This window comes from Pteropus medius, unplaced genomic scaffold, assembly GCF_902729225.1.
Source record: "Pteropus medius unplaced genomic scaffold, Ma_sr-lr_union100, whole genome shotgun sequence".
Lineage (NCBI taxonomy): Eukaryota > Metazoa > Chordata > Mammalia > Chiroptera > Pteropodidae > Pteropus > Pteropus medius.
The window spans coordinates 21,179,000-21,199,942 of NW_024351730.1; the positions used below are offsets into that span (position 1 = coordinate 21,179,000).

Consider the following 20,943-nt stretch of genomic DNA (forward strand, 5'->3'; position numbering starts at 1 on the left):
TTTGAAGGCATATTTTTTATGAGATTCTGTTTTGGGAAAACAGAAGAAACAAATCTGTAGACTGTACTTTTTCTTTCTGGCTCTGCCAAGCCAATGTACTGATGATTTCAGTAGCGGCTGCCTTATTGAGAAATAGCTCAGAATAGTTAACAGCAGAAAAAGAGCATAGCCAAAATTTAGGTGATTCAATGCTTCAACAATATTCCAACTTGGATGTTATATTTATTAAGCAGAAAAACACCTGGGGAGAAGTAGATTTAAAAAATTACATCTGGAGCTCATCTACTTATAAATCTACATAAATAATCTCTTCTATTTTGTTGCTATGGAGGATTTTTTTGTTCATTATCCAGTTATCTTCCCCAATTTCCTTACATTGATTTGTTTTTCTCTCTCCTTTTATTCCTTTTCTGTTCTTAAAAAAATTCACAAGTGCAGTGGATGCTTATCAAATACAGTGGGCTTAGTTCTCATTTTCATGTGAGTAGGAAATTAGCTGCGAGGATACGAAAATTTTTCTCATCATGTTACCTCTTAGTTTTAACTCTCTGGTAGAGGTACTGTGCTAAATAGTACATTGAATTTAAAAGGGCTTGACTTTCTCCCCCAGTTTTATCAATATAATCCAATAGCATCTCACAATTACATAACCTACCTAAGTGAATTTGCAGTTAAAAGACTATAGTGGATGTAGTAGATGTAGAAATACCTTGCCGATTCTTAGGGAGACACTTATGACTCACATAATCTTATAATTTCTTATGTGGTTATCACTTCCAGGATACTCATTATTTAGCTGGCTTTTCTAAGAACCTAACCGTGGGTCTTCTGGTGGAATTTGGCTTAAGGTTAATTTCTAAATTGTTTTGTAATAATTTTTAGCCCTATCTATTGCCTGTTATCTTTAAATATACTTGGCTGTCTTGATTTCTATTTTCGTTTTGGCCTTTTGGAGAAACAGACTTGAATTTAAATACTTTGTCAGAGTAAGAGGATGAAACCATTAAACCATGTAGAAGTTTGAAGTTGCTAAGCCATGACTGCCTTGAAATGAAATCTAGAAAAAACATTTTGTGATTGAATGACCTCTAATCCTTTTCTTGTGCATATGTAATATAGGAGCAAGACAGCTAAATTCAGCTGAGATGACTTTTTCATAGTTTTGAAGATTTCCATTCGAAGGCTCACATAAAGCTCCCCTTAGCGTCAATAACCGTTTCAAAATCACAGTGACAGTAAAGTACAATAGCAGCTCCTTTTCTTTTTTTGTGGCTCAGCCAGAAAACCCTCTAATTTACACTGAGCACTGGGTGGTCTCGCTCCACTCCTCAGAGAAGGTGCAGTGGGTGAGAAAGGCTCATCTTTTCCGAGGTTCTAATACTTGTCTTCAGCGTGTTCTCTGGGACAAGTGAAACACTGCTGTGGTGGGAGGACTCCAAATGGAATCACATCTGTGAAAACCTGAGAGCGAAGGCGTGTTGTGAGGAGGTGGTTACACTTATTAGATGTCATTAAGTCACTACAGTTTTGGTAACTGCCTTGTGCTTACCTGTGGTTCAGTGGCTACAGCTTCCCTTTGCCGGTTGTCCTTGACTGGAACCGGTGTGGCCATTGCACACTGATTTGGAGTCCCTTTCAAAGGCGATTAGCATGCTGCTTAGATAATCAAAAACAACAACAACTGATGTTTGTCATCATCTTTTTCCTTTCTACAAAAAATTTAACTTTATGTAGCTTTCTTCTCTCACCTTATACTCCCTTCCATATTCTTCAAGAATTAACAGTCAGTAGTTATTAGTAGTGTTTGAGAAGCACTGACCTTCATATTGACTTTAAGAACCCATGTTCTTGATCCCGTATCCCAATTTATATTGGGACAGTTGAATTTTCCCATTTTCATAATGCTATTTTTCCATGAACACTATTTATCTGGATCAGAAGACTAGCATTCATTTAAAAACAGGTTTTGTGTCAGCTCAAAGATGAAGCAGATAAAACCTGTCTGAAGTAAACTAAGTGCTATCTTGTGTTTTCAAGTAAGAAAAAGAAGCGTCTTTTGTAAAATTTAGAACTATGGTTTAAGTAACTGTGAAGCTGCAATCAATTTAAACTTTAAATCACCCCATAACTATGTGCTGCTGTGATTTAAACTCATTCATTAATTCAGAAAGTATATTCTTTGCTAGAAAGGGTTCCTGCTGGTAGGGTTCCAGAGGTAAATGAGACAGATAAATGTTCTGACACATGGAACTTCCTTGCTTTTTGAGGACAGATAGACAATAAACATCAAAAACAAGTAAACAAACAAGTAGGATAATTTCACACAATGATAAGTGCTATCCTGAAAATACAGCAGGATGATATGGAGAAGTACAGAAAAGCTGTTTCAAGTAGGAGGGTTTGCCAGAGGAAAAATCTGGAGGAAGAAGTTTCCAGGCTGAAAGAAAAGCAAGAGTAAAGCCTTGAGGCAAGAAATCAGTGTGGCGTATTCACGAAACAGGAAGAAGAGGGGGGAAATGTCCGGAGTGGCTGGAGAAGAGTAGCTGGTGTGCAGAGGTTGGCGAGGGCAGGAAGTCCTCAGGGGGACCTTTTAATTTTATTTTAAGTGCAGTGAGACACTGTTTTAGAAGTTTTACCTGAAGAGTTCTGATTCCCATTGTAAAAAGATCCCTGGGGATGTTGTATGGTAGGATGGAGGAATTTGCCGGTGTTCTGGATCATCTGGTGTTATTCCTGTAGTTAAGCACTGGATAAGAACCTCAGAGGATTAAACTGAGAGCTCCAGAGACCCAGTAGCCAATTTGCTATTGGCATCAAGACCTTATTCCTATCAGATAAGGAAGTTCTCCAGTCTCCTAGAAGTATTGTAAGAAAGAAAAAGAGTTTCTCAGCTAAAAAATTTTCCACATGCTATTAGATTAAATTATTAATTAATATTAATAAAAATTAAAATATCTTAATGCACTGGAAGTATACATAGGCCGATGAGATTAGTGAGAGTGAGCTTTTGAATGATTGTATCTGTACCTCTAGTTCTCTTGATAGTACAATTGGCTAATGTCAGTTGTGTCACCTGGGCAAAACACACGATTCATGAAGCCTTTGCTGGAGGCCTCTCTGAGAAACAATGACAAACATCTTTGTCTTCATTATTTGGAAAGGAGCATCAGCGTGTATAGGAGGACAGAGCAGCCGAGTGGAGGGGTCCTCATGACACTCTTACCTATACCAATGAAAGAGTCGAACTCCAGAAGCACTGTAGGACATTCCCGTATTCAACATTTAACAAAAGACATGGCAGGTTTTACCTGTTTTAAATAGTTGACTGGAATGTTTTATGTTTGATGCACTGTTTTTTCCCTCTTTCATAGGTAGCATTTTGCTGTATTCCTGTACCACAAATATACTGAGACTATACAGAGAGTAGTAGGATGTCATCAACAATTATCTTTGATGGATATCTACTCTCATGTCATATGTTACCTACTTCTGACCAAGACTTCAAAAAAAAACAAAAACACAAAAATGAAAAAAATCCCCACTTTTTCCCCCTTGGATGTGGCAAATTGTTATAAAACCAGAAAGCAGCAATACCTTATGATGAACACTCTAGGGGCATAGCTAAAAAAACCTTTATAATAGTTGTAAATATACACATGGAATTATTCTTTACCTGCTAGAGTAACATGTTATTATCTATAATATTTTTAAAACTTTAGTTTTTTTTTGTTACTTAAAAGTATACAAAATTGCTATAAAAATTCAAAGCAAAAATGAATAAAATAAAAGTGAAAATTCACAAATTCTTACCCTCAAAATAACCACTGTTAGCAGTTTGATGTAGAGTCTTCTGGAATTTTCTGTACATAAAAAGTACTTTTTAAATTAAAATTATTGGGGTGACATTAATAAAATCAAATAAGTTTCAAGTGTACAATTCAGCAGTATATCATATATATATATATATTGCATTGTGTGTTCACAAATCCCAAAGTGAGATTTCGTACTGTCACCAAATATTTGACCCTTTTTACTCCTATCTTCCTGCCTTCTTCCTCCTTTCCCTCTGGTAACCACAAATCCGCAGTTTGTGTCCATGAGTCTCTATCTGTTTGTGATGTTTGTTTGTTGCTTTCAGTTTTATATCCCACATATGAGTGAAATCATATGGTTTTCAACTTTTCCGTCTGACTTATTTCGCTTAGCAAGATTATCTCAGGATCCATCCATGTTGTTGCAAATAGCAGTATTTCATCTTTTCTTATGGCTGAGTAATATTCTATTGTATATAGGTACCACATCTCTTTTATCCAATCATCTATCGTAGGACACTTTGGTTGCTTCCACATCCTGGCTACCGTGAATAATGCTGCTGTGAACATTCGGGTGTATATAACTTTGCAGATAAATGTTTTCAGGTTCTTTTGGTAAACACCCAGAAGAGTTTTTTTTGAGGAACCTCCATACTGTTTTCCATAGTGGTTACACCAATTCGCAGTCCAGCCAGCAGTGTATGAGGGTTCCTTTTTTCCTACAACCTCTCTAATACTTGTTATTACTCTTCCTGTTGATCATAGCCATTCTAACAGGTGTGAGATGGTATCTCATTGTAGTTTTGATTTGCATTTCCCTAACAACTAGTGAGATTGAGCATCTTTTCATATGTCTTTTGGCCATTTGTATGCCTTCTTGAGAGAAGTGTCTATTCAGGTCTTCTGCCCATTTTTAAATTGGATTGTGTTTTTTTTATTGTTGAGTTGTATGAGTTCTTTGTGCATATGTACTTATATATTTATTTATATAAAATAAAAACGAGACCATTTTGCAATTAGTTTTTTAAAAAACCAAACAGAATACTATTGACATTCATCCTATTTTTCTTAAAGGTTTTACAGTTCATATGACTCATTTTATTTCAGTGACCTTCTAGTAATAGATATTTAGTTACTTTCATTTCTTTGCAATTACAAAGAAATCTTTTAAAAATATTCTTATTGTGATTTTTTTTTTTTGCATGTTTTCATGAGTACATCTAGAGAAGAAATTTTTATCAGCGGAATTGCTGGGTTACTGTGTATTGCTGATTACCTTCTCAAAAGATTATACCAGTTTGTGTCCTAGATCTTTTAAACACTTTTCTAAATCCTCCTCCACTGCTAGGATACTGTTTGCCAGTCAGATTTGAGTTTCACCTTTATGATTCACTCCACTAAAACTTAGCGACTCAAAGTGAAAAGAATCTGTCACTAACATCTGCCTCCCGCTCATTTTGGGGGCTTTTTTCAGAAGTTTAAAATTTTGAGGCTAAAACTGGGTTTGTTCTCTTGGTCTAATTGGATTGCTGAGCTGGTTAACCTGCCTGTATTCTGAGACAAGGTGGAAAGTGGCGTGGCAGTAGACTTGGCCGCCTGTATGTTTCTTATTGCTTCTGCTCACGTGCTGCTGTTCCCAGCTCTGAAAGAAACCCTTCAGGCTTTGCGAGAATGCCCTTGGCAACTGAAAATGGCTTCATCTCAAGGGCCCTTCTTGGTGGTCAGCATTTGGAATGAAAAAGGAAAATTGTAAGAAGAGTTGGACAAGTGTTCTCTTTGAATAGTGATTTAACACATTCGCAGCTTGGCTTTGCATCTCCTTCCTCCCCTCTCCTTCATCCTCAAGAGAATTTTGAGTGAACTTACATCTAGGCTGCAAAGTTAGTTAATTTAAAAGTTTATACCTTATGTGGAATGCTTTATTAGGAGCTTTGAAGGACTGTTGTCACCTGGGATAACTGTTAAAAAGATCAATGAATTGTTCTTTACACGATGGGGAGTATTTGCAGATTTTTTCCTGCTTCCCTATTTCTCTTTCAATATGGACTCTCTGCAGGGAGATTTGCTAAGAGGCCATGCCATTGGAAAAAGTTTCTCTTGCTCTTCTTCAGAATGAGAAGGGCTTCCCACTGTTTCCAGCTCACTTGTCTGATTGATCCAGTGGCTGGTTGATTTATTTGCTGAGCAGAATCTCATGACCTTATCAATCGCCGGCAGAGCTTCCTGATTTCTCTCTGTGTTACGGCCAATGGTCGGGTTTCATTCCCTAAAACGGAACTGAACTTAAATCAACCATGTTTCCTTTTTCTCTGCTGCCATGTTAAAAGGGTATTGGTAATTTTTCTATAATCTGAAAGGCAGTGATTAATCATACCAAACTGACATTACTGCCTAATCAGTGTTCTCTGCATATACATATAAGAGACCAGAAAGTAACTGAGTCATTTTATAGGGAGGTATTTTAATAGCTTTGAACTTCAAATTTAGCTACACTGTTGATCATTCAGTGGCTCTATCTGATAGTACTGAGTCTATTCCTTTGTAAAGATTAACAACAACTAACAGATTGGATACTTATTCACACTAATGCTTTGGTTGGTACTATCAACCCATTTTATATATCTGTGAACCTGAGACATGAAAAGGATAAGCAATTTCCTCAAAGTTAAATAGCATCTAAGTGGTAGAGCTTCATTATGACACTGGAGCCTGTGCTTTTAATGAGTACAGTGAATTCTGCCTATTTGCATTGTTGTCTTTTTTTTTTTTGTCCTAAGTCCCAGGTGTCCAACTGATAGTTACCAGCCTTAGGTTTGTCTTTGCAGCACACATCTTATTGAATAGGCTAATCATCAGAATTATTAATAATAAACTATCAATTTAAAAACTTCTAAAGGTTTTTATGGAGACTAGCTGTTTCTGCTGTCACAGTAATTAAAAGACACAACGAACCAACCATGTGTTGTGTGCCCATAAGCTGAATGGTTTTGGTTGAGGTCAGTGACAAGAGGCTGATATAATTTAAAAAAAGATAATACATGACCTCAGATTTTGAGTTTATAGCTATCTGGAGAGACCAAATAAACTGTGTGCTCCTTAACAGTAAAGTGCAGCAGTTCAGAGAAAGACAAGAGTGTGGATGAAACTATCAGTCAGAAAGAAACAAGGGACTTTAGAAGTATCTTTCCATTTTAGAGAACATAAATAACAGAAGATAAGAATTTTAGCCAAATAAAACATTCTTCCTTGGAGAAAGAGTTAGGTACAAATGTGAGAAATAAATTAGAATATAACTAATTCTAATTTTTTGCAGTAAAATTGGGTAGGATAGAAGTCAATTCTGTTTTGAATTTCATTCTTCACTTTTCACATTTACATTACTAATTTGGCTCTTTGAGGTTTCTTACTCTTAACTTCGTACTATAATGAAGTGTGTCTGATTTTCCTTCCATGAATATTGTTACTGCATGCACATCTTTTTGGACCCAAGCATCTCTTTTTCTCTCTGCTTTTCCAAGTCCTACCTTACCTTCAAGACCTATGTAAAATGCTTTTTTCTTACTTGCATCCTTGAACACTCTGGCTCGTGTTGATTACTCCTATCTCAAATTTCTAATATCATCCAGGACTCACTATTTGTCACATCACAGGGACTCATTTGTTTTTTATTGTTTTTTGTGTGTCTCGTATTCTTTATGGGATGGGGTGGAGAGGCAGAGGGTCTGGGAAGGAAGAAGAGGCAAGAGGCTCTTAAGTTAGTTGCTGAGGGTAATGATGATGATGACTAACTGGGGGAGAATTAGCTTGTACTTACCCTTTCAGAACATTTTTTTTTAGATTTTATTTTTTTAATTAAAAATTTTTTCAATTAACCAGTGACACTGGTTAATAATATTATATAGGTTTCAAGCATACAATTCGATAATACGTCATTTGTATGTTCCATTGTGTGTTCACCACCCAAAGTTAAATCTCCTTTTGTCACCATATATTTGACCCCTTCTACTCTTACGTACCTTCCCCGACTCCCCTTTGCCTCTGGTAACCTCTAAACTGTTGTCTGTGCCTATGAGTTTGTATGTATGTATGTATGTATGTATGTACGTACGTACGTACGTATGTATGTATGTATGTATGTATGTATGTATGTATTTTTATGGTGACATTGGTTAACGAAATTTGATGTTTCAGCTGTACATCAGAACTTTTTTTAAAGGCTGAGAAAATGACTATGACTATGAGAGTTTCTCAGAGAATGATGATTTCTCAAAGCATTGTTATTGTCTTATCTTTTCATTCAGGCAACTTAAAAAATTAGTATTTCTTATGATCACTGACAGAGTGTTTTATTAGGTTAATAAGTTGCTTGAAATGGATATTCTTGCCCACCTCATACATTTATTTTTTTTCACCTTAGAGAATCATGTAAATACTAACATTTCAAATATAGTTTGCTCTTTTATTTCTTAAAATCTGTGTTCACATTTTTTCTCATAATGAAAGCTCAATGAACATAATTAACTGGCAGGTTGATGTAGTTCAAGGAAAACTCAAACATTTTTTTCCTTTATTTAAAACAAAGTGTAATGTGTCACAAGGACATATTGGAAAAGCCAGCTGTGAACACAGAAAGATGTTCACTGCAAGATGACATGTGTGGTATGGCTAAGTTTTCCCAAGCATGGTACATTTAAAATCATGACTACCCGTCTTTCCATTCTTAGACATGAGCTACTTATTTTGTGTGATGTGAGATAGTATGAACTTAGGGTTAAGGCAGATCAAACAGGAGAAAATTTATCATTGAGCGAGATTTATTATAGAATTTACTAATTCTATACATTATGTTAACCCTTTTTACTTTATTTTTTTCTTATAGTTCAGATTCTAAGGACTGAATTATGATAAAGATTAAAGTTTATTATTAAAAATAAAAAAGAACAAGTCAAATTGAAATCTAGGAATGTATTAGAATGACTTGTTTCCGAAAAACCCTTTGGTCAAAGATGAAAGAACTTTATTTCTTCTTATAGTTTCTTTGACTGCATTACTTATTGTTTTTCAAATATTCACCAATAGACCATTTGTTTCAAAATGAAGAGATGATGTTTGGTAAACTATGGCTCAAGAATCATAACCTGCCAGTAGTCTGTTTTGGTATGGTTGGCAAGCTAAGAATGGTTACGGTTTTAAAGGGTTGTTTAAAAGAAAAAAAAGAGAGAGAATATGACAGAGACTGTATGTGGCTGCAAAGCCTAATTTGACCTTTCAAAGAAAAAGTGTGCCAACCTATGATCTAAATTATTGCTCTATATATTGAATAGAAGAACATAAATATATATCACCTTTTTTTTTTTTTTTTTTTTTCTGAACAGGACACTTCATTGAAGTAAATCATCCATAGAGTTCATGATGATGTTGTTGTAAGCACTTTCATGAACTGGGTACTGTGCGACTATCACAGGGGTCTAAGCTAGAGAGAATAGCTGTGCTCCAAGTGTGTGGGATTAACATAACCAATGTAAATGTGGAAGGAGTTTCTAATGTCATGGTACTTTTTAGTTTGTACTGCTCTACTGAACAGATTTATTAGCAATTTAGATTAAGAAATAATGCATACTTATCAGATTCTCAGAGGACACAAAATTGACAAGGTTACCTATCTAAACTTAAGTGGTAGAATCAAGATAGAGAATGATCTTGACAGGCTGAAACCACAAAAACTTTAACAAGAATATATATAAACTATGTTAGTTCAAAACATGATATAAATAATGTGAAAAATCCTACTTAATTTGGACAGAAGGTTTAGGACTCATCAGATTTAGATTTTTCCAAAGGTGTCCAGTGTTCAAAAACATTTGAGGAGATGTGTTTATATTAACTGGGATAGTGAGATGGTTGTATTATGGTGAAAGAGAATAGATTTACCATATGTTGCTCTAGAAATAAACTTATAATAGCAGGTGCATGTTTTATGGAGGCAGTTTTTACTTTAATATAAGGATGAATTAGATAAGAAATAGAGCTTAACTGCTAATTTATTTATAATGTTTTTATTAAGTCCTCCTTTGCACTAGACCTGCATTAGAGATCAGGATTACAAAACTAAATATGACACAGTTTCTGCCTCCCAGAAGTTCTGGTTGCAGACTGTGAGACAAATCTGTAAGTAATGTAGGCTGGTAGATGTCCTAGTGGAGAGAAAGGAGTACAAATTCTGTCAAGGGTTGTGGAGTAGACAGAGGTGACATTTGAATTAATTCTTGAACTGAATGCTTTTGTCTTTCCCTATAATATTCAAGAAGTAAATGACCATGTTAGAAATGTAGGGTGTTAGAATTATTAGGTCACGGGGTAGGAAATTGGACTAGATAGTCTTTGAGTTCTTTTAAGATTTTTCTGATTTGATGAATGTCAGTGAATGGCACATGAGGATTCAAAAATTCAAATTTCAAAAAAGATGTAGAACTTTGCACTGGCATGTACCATGTAGCAAAGGAGTGAACAGACCCTCGGGTTCAATATTCATGTCGGTAAAGGGATCATAACCTACTGGTGCTTAGTCAGAGCTCACCAGGTACAAATGAAGAACCTCGCAGGGAAATTTTTGTATAGCTGTTGTCCGCTCTTATGTCAGAACTTTACTCTCCTCCTGATTCTCTTTTTCTGATTCTTCAGTATTTTCTATTGTTCTAATTTGGTGCATGTTCTCAGAGACCTCAGTGAAGGGTACGTTAAAAAAAAAATCTGCTAAATAAATAATAGCATGACTACTACAGATTTAATTATAGCCATACAGCTGTCTGTTTGAAGTGTTCTGCCGAGGCCATATGGTTCCTTGTACATCCCAGCCCTGGAAGGGCCTGGTTGAAATGTTTCTCAGCTGATAGTACTGAATTCTCAAAAAACTGTTAGCAGCCATTTGGAATTCAATAGATGGTGTGTTTTACTTCCTTTGTCTCTTTGTGGATGGACATTTTATTGACAATTTCTTATTAGACTTCAAGTAATCAGATATTAAAGTACCCACCCAAGCAGTTCTTAATAGTTATGTCTACGTGTTAGTTTTACAGGCTGATTTTTGTCCCCACATTTGACATGCTGAAATGGAAAGTAGCTCTATTTTTTATCACTTTCACTAAATGGCTTTTTAAAAAAGTATTTTAATGGATGATTCTTAAAAAAATTGTTTTGAGTCCCAGCGGTGTTGCGGAGAATAGAAGTAGGGGAGGGCTCAAGAGAGGGCATTTGTCCTTCTGTTGCTACTGTTCTAGGAGTGTGACTTTGAGTGAATTTGTAGCTTCTCTGGGCCTCTCGGAGCCAGAACTGGCCCTCTAGCTCCCTTACAGTTCCAGAATTCGGCGAGAATCAGCTGGGGAACATGTTCTTTTGGTGACAAGCGTCTGGAGTAGAGAGGTGCTCTTTCCTTTTCCCTTTGTGGCATTCTGTATGTCTCTTCCTCTAGTGAGTAGAAAGCCCAAATTTTCCATCCTTTGGGCCACAAATTTCAGTGTTAACTCTGTATACTCTTAGAGAGTAGCAGTTTTGGTTTCATTATGTATTGTTCCAGTTCAGACTGTCTAATGCAGTGTTTCTTAAGCTCTTCAGTGTCAAGGATTTATTCGACTTTGTGAGGAAATGATGAATGCTTTCACCAGAGACATGCACAATAATTGTATAGGCACCAAATATTGCATATAATTACAAAGCACTCGTGGAGTTGCTAGATCCCTAAGTTCAGAACTGCTGATTGGTGCTTTGATAAGAGTGCTACCTTTTCCTTTTTGTTCTGAGTGAAGGAAATGGCAGGTAAAGTTGAGGACAGAGAATTAGAAGGTGGGAAGCCTGAGGCATCAGCTCCAAGGTTCACATGGTGCCAAGGGCAGAACTTTGCCTGCCGCATGGATTGCATTAGGGTGGAACAAATAGTGTGAGCAGTGGACATGGTTTTCTCAGTTCCCATACAAGAAAAACATTCTGCATAGGTGTTTGTCAAGCCATTATCTTGGTTGCCTAGCTGCCTATGTTGCCTCTGATGATTACATCCTCCTCCCTGTCATTCCTTGAATTTTTTCTTTTTAAAAGAGCAGTCTATACTATGAAACTTTTCCCCTTAAACTATAATTTCCTCTTGAAGTCACTAACCCCATGATGCTAATTTTTGTTTTTTTGTTTGTTTGGTCTTCATTTGGTTGTTCCTTCTGCAACTCTGCTTTCTCACTGGTAGCTGGAGATTGTGGGGCAGAAAGAACGAAAGAAACCCTATGTTTAGGATTTTTCTTTTTGGAGTGGAAGAGGGAAGACTGTAAACAAGTACTGCTTTTCAGGTATTAATAGGTAGGGTGAGAGTTAAAAGTAGAGCATTTTATGTTTTGTTTTGTTTTTTTTTCCTGCTGAAAGGCAGTCATTCAAAGGTGTCATGTGAGGGAATGCCAATAAAATGGTGCTGTTATTGTTAGGAATTATATTTGTTTTACAGTATAACTGTACTGATCCACCTACACTAATCTCAGCCTTCAGTATATCTGTTTTTTTTTAGCCTTACCATGGGAAAAATATCTCTGCAATCTTCTCAAGTTGAAACTCATGCATCTATATACTTGGTAGAATTACTTACTTAGAGAGGTACTCTACTGGATGAATATACATTTTTAAGTCTATGATACAAACTGGGGAAAGAGATTTCTATATAAAATTCAGAGGATTGTATTTCTGAATTAAATGTGGTGCCAATATAACTTTATTCTTTTGAGAGAGAAAAAATTTATTTTGCTATATCATGTTTTTCATATATTTTAGGATTATGTTAAAACTTTGACAGGATAATTATTGTTATCATTTATTTAATATCTATCATGCTATTTCCGACATTGTACTAGAAAGTTTTACTATTATCTACATGTAATGTATTATTATCAACCTGACTTTACAGATGAAGAGGCTATAGCAGAATATAAGGAACTCTATGATCTTCTCAGCTACTATTGCTTAGGTGAAAATAAAATGAAAATTTAAGGCACCAATATTTTTAGTGCTCAGCCAAATTTTCACTGGTGCATGTTATTCACTAGTACTGGGGAAGTATTTCCTTTCGAGGTTAGGAGGCATCGTGCATTTAAAGAAATGAAATTCTAGTGTTTTATGTCGTTCTAGAATCTTCCTTTTGTTTACTCCCATTACCCAGGCATTCGACCATTCCTGTTTATTCAGCCTTTTATTGTTCTCAATTCTTTCAACATTCTGTTCCCACTGACATTCTCTTGGTTCAGGACCTCGTAATGGTTCTCCATTTAACACATTTATTGAGCAGCCTGTTACTAGTTCAGCATTATGTTTAAACACTTTCAAACATTATGCCATTTACTCCTCTTAACTCTGTGAAGGAGTCACTTATATTTACAGTTGACAAAACTCACCTTAAAGAAATGAAGCTTTTTGCCCAAGGTCCTATAGCTAGTAAGAGAAAGAACTGAAATTTGTTTATAGCTCTGACTCACCAAAGTCCATTCTCTTTTTCTCTGCTTGAGAACAAATCAACTGGAGAACAACCACCAAGCTTAGCATGGCGAAGCTTGAATTCTAGAGACAGCCTTTGGTTTGGATCTTCTCTCTGCCTTTCCTAATTTTGTGATTTTAGTCAAGTTCTGTAAACTCTAAATCTCATTTCCTCATGGGTAAATAGTGACAATAGTAACTGTTTATAGAAATGTCATGAGAATTTAAGGAGATAATACATGCAGAGTTCCTGGTTTGGTTCTTGGCCAAGAAATATCGATTAAAAATCAATGTTTGTAATTATTAGTATTACTACTAATTTTAAATTATTATTGAAGACTTTTGTGCCTCTTGATAAATATAATGCCATTAGAGCAACCAGCACAGCTAGCTTTATTTGTGAAACCAAGAAATAAAGGCTTACTTCTCTTTAAAAAATAACTCCATTAGAGTTCAGTTTTACTGATGAGAGAGTCAAAATCTTAAGTTAGGAAGAAATTCAATATACAGCTATTCTTCAAAAGCAGGACTCCCTTTCAAAATCTCACTGATAAATCCTAGAGAAGGGTAGGACTTTAAGGCTTGTCATTGGGAATTTTTAAAAAACAAAGAATGGTAACTACCAAGCAACCCTAATATAAAAGTTATTTTATTTATTTATTTTTATTTTTTATAGCTTTATTGAAATTAATAGACAGCTAGTTAATATATTATTTTCAGTCATACAGCATAGTGATTAGAGATTGATATAACTCACAAAGTGATCACCCCACTAAATCTAGTACCTCTCTTCCCGCTTACATATTTATTACATTATTAACTATTTTCCCCATGCTACACTTTATATGTCTATTTTGTAACATCCATTTGTATTTCTTAATCCCTTTGCTCTTTTTTGCCATGCCCCCCCAACCTTCTTCCCATTTAGTAGCCCTCAAAATAGTCTCTTTGTGAATTTTTTTTGTTATTGTTGTTTATTTTGTTCTTTATATTCCACATGTATGTGAAATCATGTGATATTTGTCTTTATCTGACTTATTTCATTCAGCACAATACCCTCTAGGTCCATCAAAAAATATTTTTTTCCTTCCCCTTCCTGTGTCTTTTAATCTGAAGTGAGTCCTTTGTAGACAACACATTTAGAGGTCTTGTTTTCTTATCCATTCGGCCACTCTATCTTTTGGTTGGAGCACTTAATTCTTTTCCATTTGAAGTATTTGTTGATAGGAATGTAATTATTACCATTCTTTATTCCTGCTTTTGACACATGTTTTTTCTTCTTAAAGAAGTCCCTCCAACATTTCCTGTAATATTGGCCTGGTGTTGATGAGTTTCCTTAGCTTATTTTTGTGGGAAGCTCTTTATCTGTCCTTCAACTCTAAATGATAGCTTTGCTGGATAAAGTATTCTTGGTTGTAGATCCTGGATTTTCATCACGTCGAATAGTTTGTGCCAAGCCCTTCTGTCCTGCATAGTTTCTTTTGAGAAATCAGCTGCCAGACTTATGGGTGCTCCCGTGTAGGTAACTAACTGCTTTTTCTCTTGCTGCTTTTAAGATTCTCTCTTTGTATTTAACCTTTGGCATTTTAATTATGATGTGTCTTGGTGTGGGCCTCTTTGGGTTCCTTGTTTTTGGGACTCTCTGAGCTTCCTGGGTTGTATGTCTATTTCCTTCACCAGGTTAGAGAATTTTTACATTATTATTTCTTCAAATAGGTTTTCAACTTCTTGTTCTCCCTCTTCTCCTTCTGGTACCACTATGATGTGAATATTGTTATGTTCGATGTTGTCCCATAGGCTCCTTAAATTATTTTCATTATTTTGGATTCTTTATTATTGTTGCTGTTCTGATTGGGTGTCCTCCGCTACCCCATCCTCTATACCAGTGATTTGATCCTCTTCTTCATTCACTCTGTTGATTCCCTCTAATATACTCTTCATCTCAGATATGGTAGTCTTCATTTATGACTGGTTCCCTTTTATAATTTTCATCTCCATTTTTATGTTCTTTATCTCTTTGTTAAAGTTCTCACTGAATTCATCTATTCTTCCCCTAAATTCATTGAGCATCTTTATAACCAGTGTTTTGAACTCTGCATCTGTTAGATTGCTTGACTCCATTATTCCTGGATCTCTCTTCTGTTCTCTCATGTGGCTTCTGCTTCTTTGTCTTCCCATTTTGGCTGCCTTTATGTGTTTGTTTCTATATATTAAGCAAAGCTCCCAAGTCTCCCAGTCTTATTAGTGTGGCTTGTGTAGTGGGTATCCAGTGGCACAGTCCTGACAGGGGTTCAGCTACAGGCCAAGTTTAGCCTCAGCCTGTTTCCCTCCAGGGCCACCTGTTAAGATTCAGCAAGCAATCCAGACGCTGTGCTTATAGTTGCCTCAAAAACTCACAGCAGAAACTGAGGCCAGACGCCACCAGTGTGGGGCTTAGAGCTGCTCAGCAAGGGGCACAGGGCACGCCAAGGACACCACTAGATGTGGTTTCAGTAGGGCTGAAAGTTGGGAGAGGCAGAGTTTCAGGGAATCTTCTGGGTGGAGTGACCTCTGCTACCAGTTTCATGATGTCTCAGCTATGGCAGCACTGAATCTGCATACCACTAGGGTCGGGGGCTCAACAGAGGAGCAATGGATACCACCAGAACTTCTACCAGGGAGAGATCCTTGCCTCTGGCCCTCGCTCTGACAACTCACTGTCTGCCTTTAAGTCCTTGGCATCCCTCAGCCGCTGACCTAGTTCTGGTGCTCAGAGCGAGCAAGTCCGTCCTCATGAAAGTCCAGTCACAGTTGCAACCCCTTTAAGAGGAACATCTGCACCTGATGGCCGCTGCTGCTGCTGTAGCCTCTGTCTCACTCAGCCTCTAGGACAAGCAGCCTCGCATCTCCACTCCCTCCTACCTCCTACCTTTGCAGGGTGATTTTTTATTTCTCCCCGCTAGTGGTAGGGCTTCTGTTCATCCAGACCCCAGGTGACTCTGATTGCTATTTGCTCTGTGTTTCCATCACAACTTTGGTGTGGTCCCGAGAAGAGATGATGGATAAAGCCTCTACCATCTATGCCACCTTGCCTGGAATACAAAAGTTATTTTTCATTGACATGTGCTCATCAGTTTTGGAACCAGTAAAGGCTCTTTGCTTCTCACCAGAGATCTTTCTCAAGTTTGCTACCACTAAATGTAGCACCTATCCTGGAGCCTTCAGTGTCCTCATTTGTGTTTATGCAGAGCATAAAGATGCCATAATACAGGCATTATCACATGGACTTCATGCATTTAACAAATGTTTAGTGGACACTTACTACCAGGTGGTGCCTTTATAAAGTACTGGAGAAACAAAGTTGAATAATATGTAGTTTCTTTTTGTAGAGTACTTTAGAACCCTTTTAAAAGATACTTATAATTTAATAAGAGTCACAGCCAAGTCAATCAATGAATGCATCATGGTAGGTATAATCACAGAGGGAAGGCTAGAGTCCTGTGGTAGAACAAAGCCAGGGAGAGTTTGGGGTTCTTGACTTTCTTTAAATACTTTTTAAAGTGCTATTCTCTTTATTTGGGCTTTCTGCTCTCCCTTCCCCCCACCTCAACTCATATTATTTTCTGCAATTAAATACTGTTAAATACTATAAAATATAGTCATTAAAATTTTTAAAGGTTATCTGTACACAACCTAAACCATTGTAAACACTTAACATTGGTTTGCTGTATAAAAGGTTCAGAGATTTCAGGACAATGTCTTCTGCACTTTAGGTAGTAAAATATATTCATCAAGGAATATCAGACTTTCACAACATAGTGAAGTGGACTGACTGAGCATTAAAAGTTAGAATTACCATCCTGGCTTGGCCATTTAGCTGTATGAGTTTCATGAAGTTCCTTAAACTTTTCAAACTTGAGTTTCTCTCATCTGAAAGATAGTTTAATAATATATTTATCGTAAGCTTGATGGAAGAATTCAATTAAGATAGTAATTGAGAAAGTATTTTAAAAACTAAATAGTAATAAAAATTGAGTTTTATTTTTTTAATTATATAAAACAGAAGAAAATGTGACTTGAGATTTTAACATGTTGGTTTTTAAACTAGGTCAGTACTTGAAATTTCATCCTATTTAGGAAATCAGAACTGATGGATTATACTTAATGTTATATTTAGTTTCATAGCCATTTGTAAATGTGCTGCTTTGCAGAATCATTTGCATTAATGGTGGTAAATGTCTATATTTGGAAGGAAAAATTAGAAAATCAAATTTTCACCCTCGGGGACTGTTTTCATTTTGTATTTTTAAAAATGGAATATACAAAAGTAGGAAATTGTTTAAAAAGTAAAAACATGTAGTCACAGAGCCTATTTTCTTATATAATGAATTCGTATTTCGTATTTTGTACACTTATGGAAATCTCAGACCATATCATAAATGTTCAGTACTAATAACATTATAAGTGATTGTCTAAATTTTGGATTCTGTAAGCACTCAACCAATTGCTCCTTTTTAGGCCTTTTAGACATTGGGCCAATGGTTTTTAAATTTAGCCATTGGAAATATTCTAAATCACAGCTTGAAGATAACCTAAAGGGCAATCAGAGCTTCTATTAAAAACAAAACAGTTTATGGCCATGCTACTCTGAACAAGCCCGATCCCATCTGATCTCAGAAGCTAAGCAGGGTCAGGCCTGGTTAGTACTTGGATGGGAGACCACCTAGGAAGACCAAGTGCTGTAGGCATAAAACAAAAAGTTTATAATAATTATCTCAATAGTTCTATCACATTGAAAAAGTCCTATCTCACAAATTAGCTTAAGGGATGAGTAAAGAATATGTAACAAAAGTTTTAAGATAATTTTTCATACCTGGTCTTAGAATAAATAGCAATACTTGGTTAAGCTTATAAAACAGCGATTCCGATCATTTTCTTTTTCCCATTTCCTAGTTCGGCAATCACACAATTTATAGTAAAGAAGTTAGATTTAGAAATGGAATGCTGTGGTGTGTTTAAGACAGTGTTTGCTCAGGCTGCTCAGGAACACCCAAACCCTGTCCTCTGCCCAGTACTCTCTCTAGAAGATCATCAGGGGCAATGTATTCACAGAGAAACAAAGGCTGAGGAATACTTCACTGCTGGCTGAGGTCTGGCTGCAAACTCCAAACCAGAACTCTGGTGAACTCCTGTCTCCATTTGATAGCCGTAAAGAGCCTAGAGGCAAAACAAGCTCGTACTTGGAACTCAGGAGTTAGGCCTGCTCTTGTACTGGGAAGCCCTATGATAACGAAAGGCTGGAACAGAGCTTTCAGTGAGAAGAACTATTTTCCCAGTACCTGCTGTAGGCCAATTGACTTAGAATTTGATTACTTCAATTAGTCCTTCAGATCAGTTGAGAGGGCTGCTGGAAAGTTGGGGGAAGATGGGAGACAGAGACAGTTATCAATTAACCATGGAACCCATCTGTAGGCAATCAACTAGTCTCCAGCTGACACTACAGGATCCCCAGGAACTCCAAATAGGAACACATAGTTCTTGATAGGTCAAATCTATTTCAAAATTATCCCAGGGATTAGTTTTCAGAAGGCTGCTTCTGATGGTCTGCTTCTTTATCCTAGCCCTGTTAAAGGCTAATTTTAACCTGGAGAAGGTATACTTGACTAGGTTATATTATATTTATGTTGAGTAGTAATGGGATATGAGGAAGATAAAGGCAGTGGTATATTACTTCAGACAGAGCACATTCATGTGGTCTTCTCGATATCCAGAGTAGGAAGAGAGAAGGCAGTAGGGAGGTTTACTCTATATGTTGGAGAAACTTAAAAGAAGAAGGGAGAAGTGAACTCCATATCTTTTTCTTTTTTGTATCTTGCTAGGTATTTTACCTTTTATGTCTTCTAATGTTCACAAAAGTTTTTAAAGTATGAGTTAGTTATGGCTATGGGATGTGGTTTTAGTTTTTCACTTCCGTGATTTTTTTTAAAGGTTTCCTGTAAGCCAGATTTGCAATTAAATAAGTTTATATATTAAGATACTCATTGTAGTATAATTGTTTTATTAAAGTAAAACATATGCATGTGATTTACATATACCCACATATATAAATCATTAATCTACTTTATGCTTTTTCACAAGGTGAATACACCTGTGTAATTGTCACTGAGATTATGAAATAGAACATGACTAGCATAGTACATTTGTTTTCTATGTCATGATTTCTTCTCTTATTTTTATTTCCTTCTTTATACCTTTGAGTTTCGTATGCTGTTTTATTTTTTACTTCTTGAGGTATATATTTAGATCATTAAACTTTAGCTTTTCTTCTTCTGTAATACTGCATTCAAGGCTATGAATTTTACTCAATGCAGATGTTTAGCTGCATTTCTCATTTCGATATGTCATATTTTCATATTATGAGTAATATCAGCTTTAATAAATCAATGATACATATTCTAATCTCTAAGATATCTACTTTTAAAAAAAACAGGTTCTGATGAATTTACCATCTTGTAATAATATTTTAAAAATATTGTTAAGTTATTTCAAAGTCTATGTCCGATAACTGCAGTATGTAGCTCTACTTTAAGTTTCTTTCTAATTTCTGTTTTGTTTTTTTTTTCTCTTGGATTCCAGTCATTTGATCTTGCCTACAAGTAAGCCTAGTAATTTCTGATTGAATGTCAGATATAATTTATACACAGTAGAGATAATTTAATATTCTTGATGATGTTATCTTTCTTCAGAGATTATTTCTTTTGCTTTTGGCTGGTATTTATGCTAGGGGCAGGCCACCTTAACATTGGGCTGATTGGAAGCTGGGTTTCAGTCTTTAAGTGGATTGGTCTATTCCTAGTTTGCCCTATGCCTTGAGTCTTGTCCTTTAGAGGGTCTCAACTGGATGCCTGACATGAGGGCCCATCTTTTTGAGAGTGCTGAAGGATCTCAATTTCTGAATCCCTGCAGCTACTTAGCAATTATCAAATGCCTTTAGAAGAAAATCAGCTGAATTTATCCTCATCTCTATGCAGTTTCCTTCTTCAGAGATATTGTCTCCTTAAGTTTTTAATGTCATGGTAACTTTCTGAATCTTTTAAACACATTGTAAAAATCCAGCTTTTCACTTTTTCTTGCTGGAAGTGTTGGGGTGATACTAGCTAGATTACCATAGCTAGAAGTGAAGCCTCTCAAAAACACTATTTAGGTTGGAAATTTCTAGTTTACCAAATATACAGCCTACAATAGCACATACAGAACCTAAATTTTGGGATTCATAAACTTAAGAGTTATGTGTTATGATAGAGAAATATAGTCGATCCTATGAAGCAGACTCTGTCAACTTATCTAACCAACCACATAAATGAAGATGTCAAGTCTCTTTTTTCCATTCACTTGTCTTGCTGTAAGAAAAAATAGCCAGCTTGCTTCTTGTCCTCAAGGCACTGTATCCTCCCATTAGAAAAAAAGTCCCAATGAATTTGTCAAACTTTAATTCATCAAATTGGCCACTTTCCCCAAGGTGTAGAGAGAGCGGACAGAGGCAGAAGCATCTCACTCATGGGAGAACACTTTTTCTTACCCTAACAGTTAATCTTGTTTGCATATAATAAATCAATAAATTCACACTCAGAGAGCATAAATAATTTTTTTGACT

At 36.1% G+C, this 20,943-nt stretch overlaps 1 protein-coding gene and 1 pseudogene across 9 annotated transcripts in view; both read left to right on the plus strand.

The window, feature by feature from the left end:
* Positions 1-20,943, plus strand: part of SLC4A4 (solute carrier family 4 member 4) — a 357,503-nt gene that overhangs the window by 229,139 nt on the left and 107,421 nt on the right. The window lies entirely within an intron of this gene.
* On the plus strand, positions 17,919-18,037 carry LOC120588384 (uncharacterized; annotated as a pseudogene).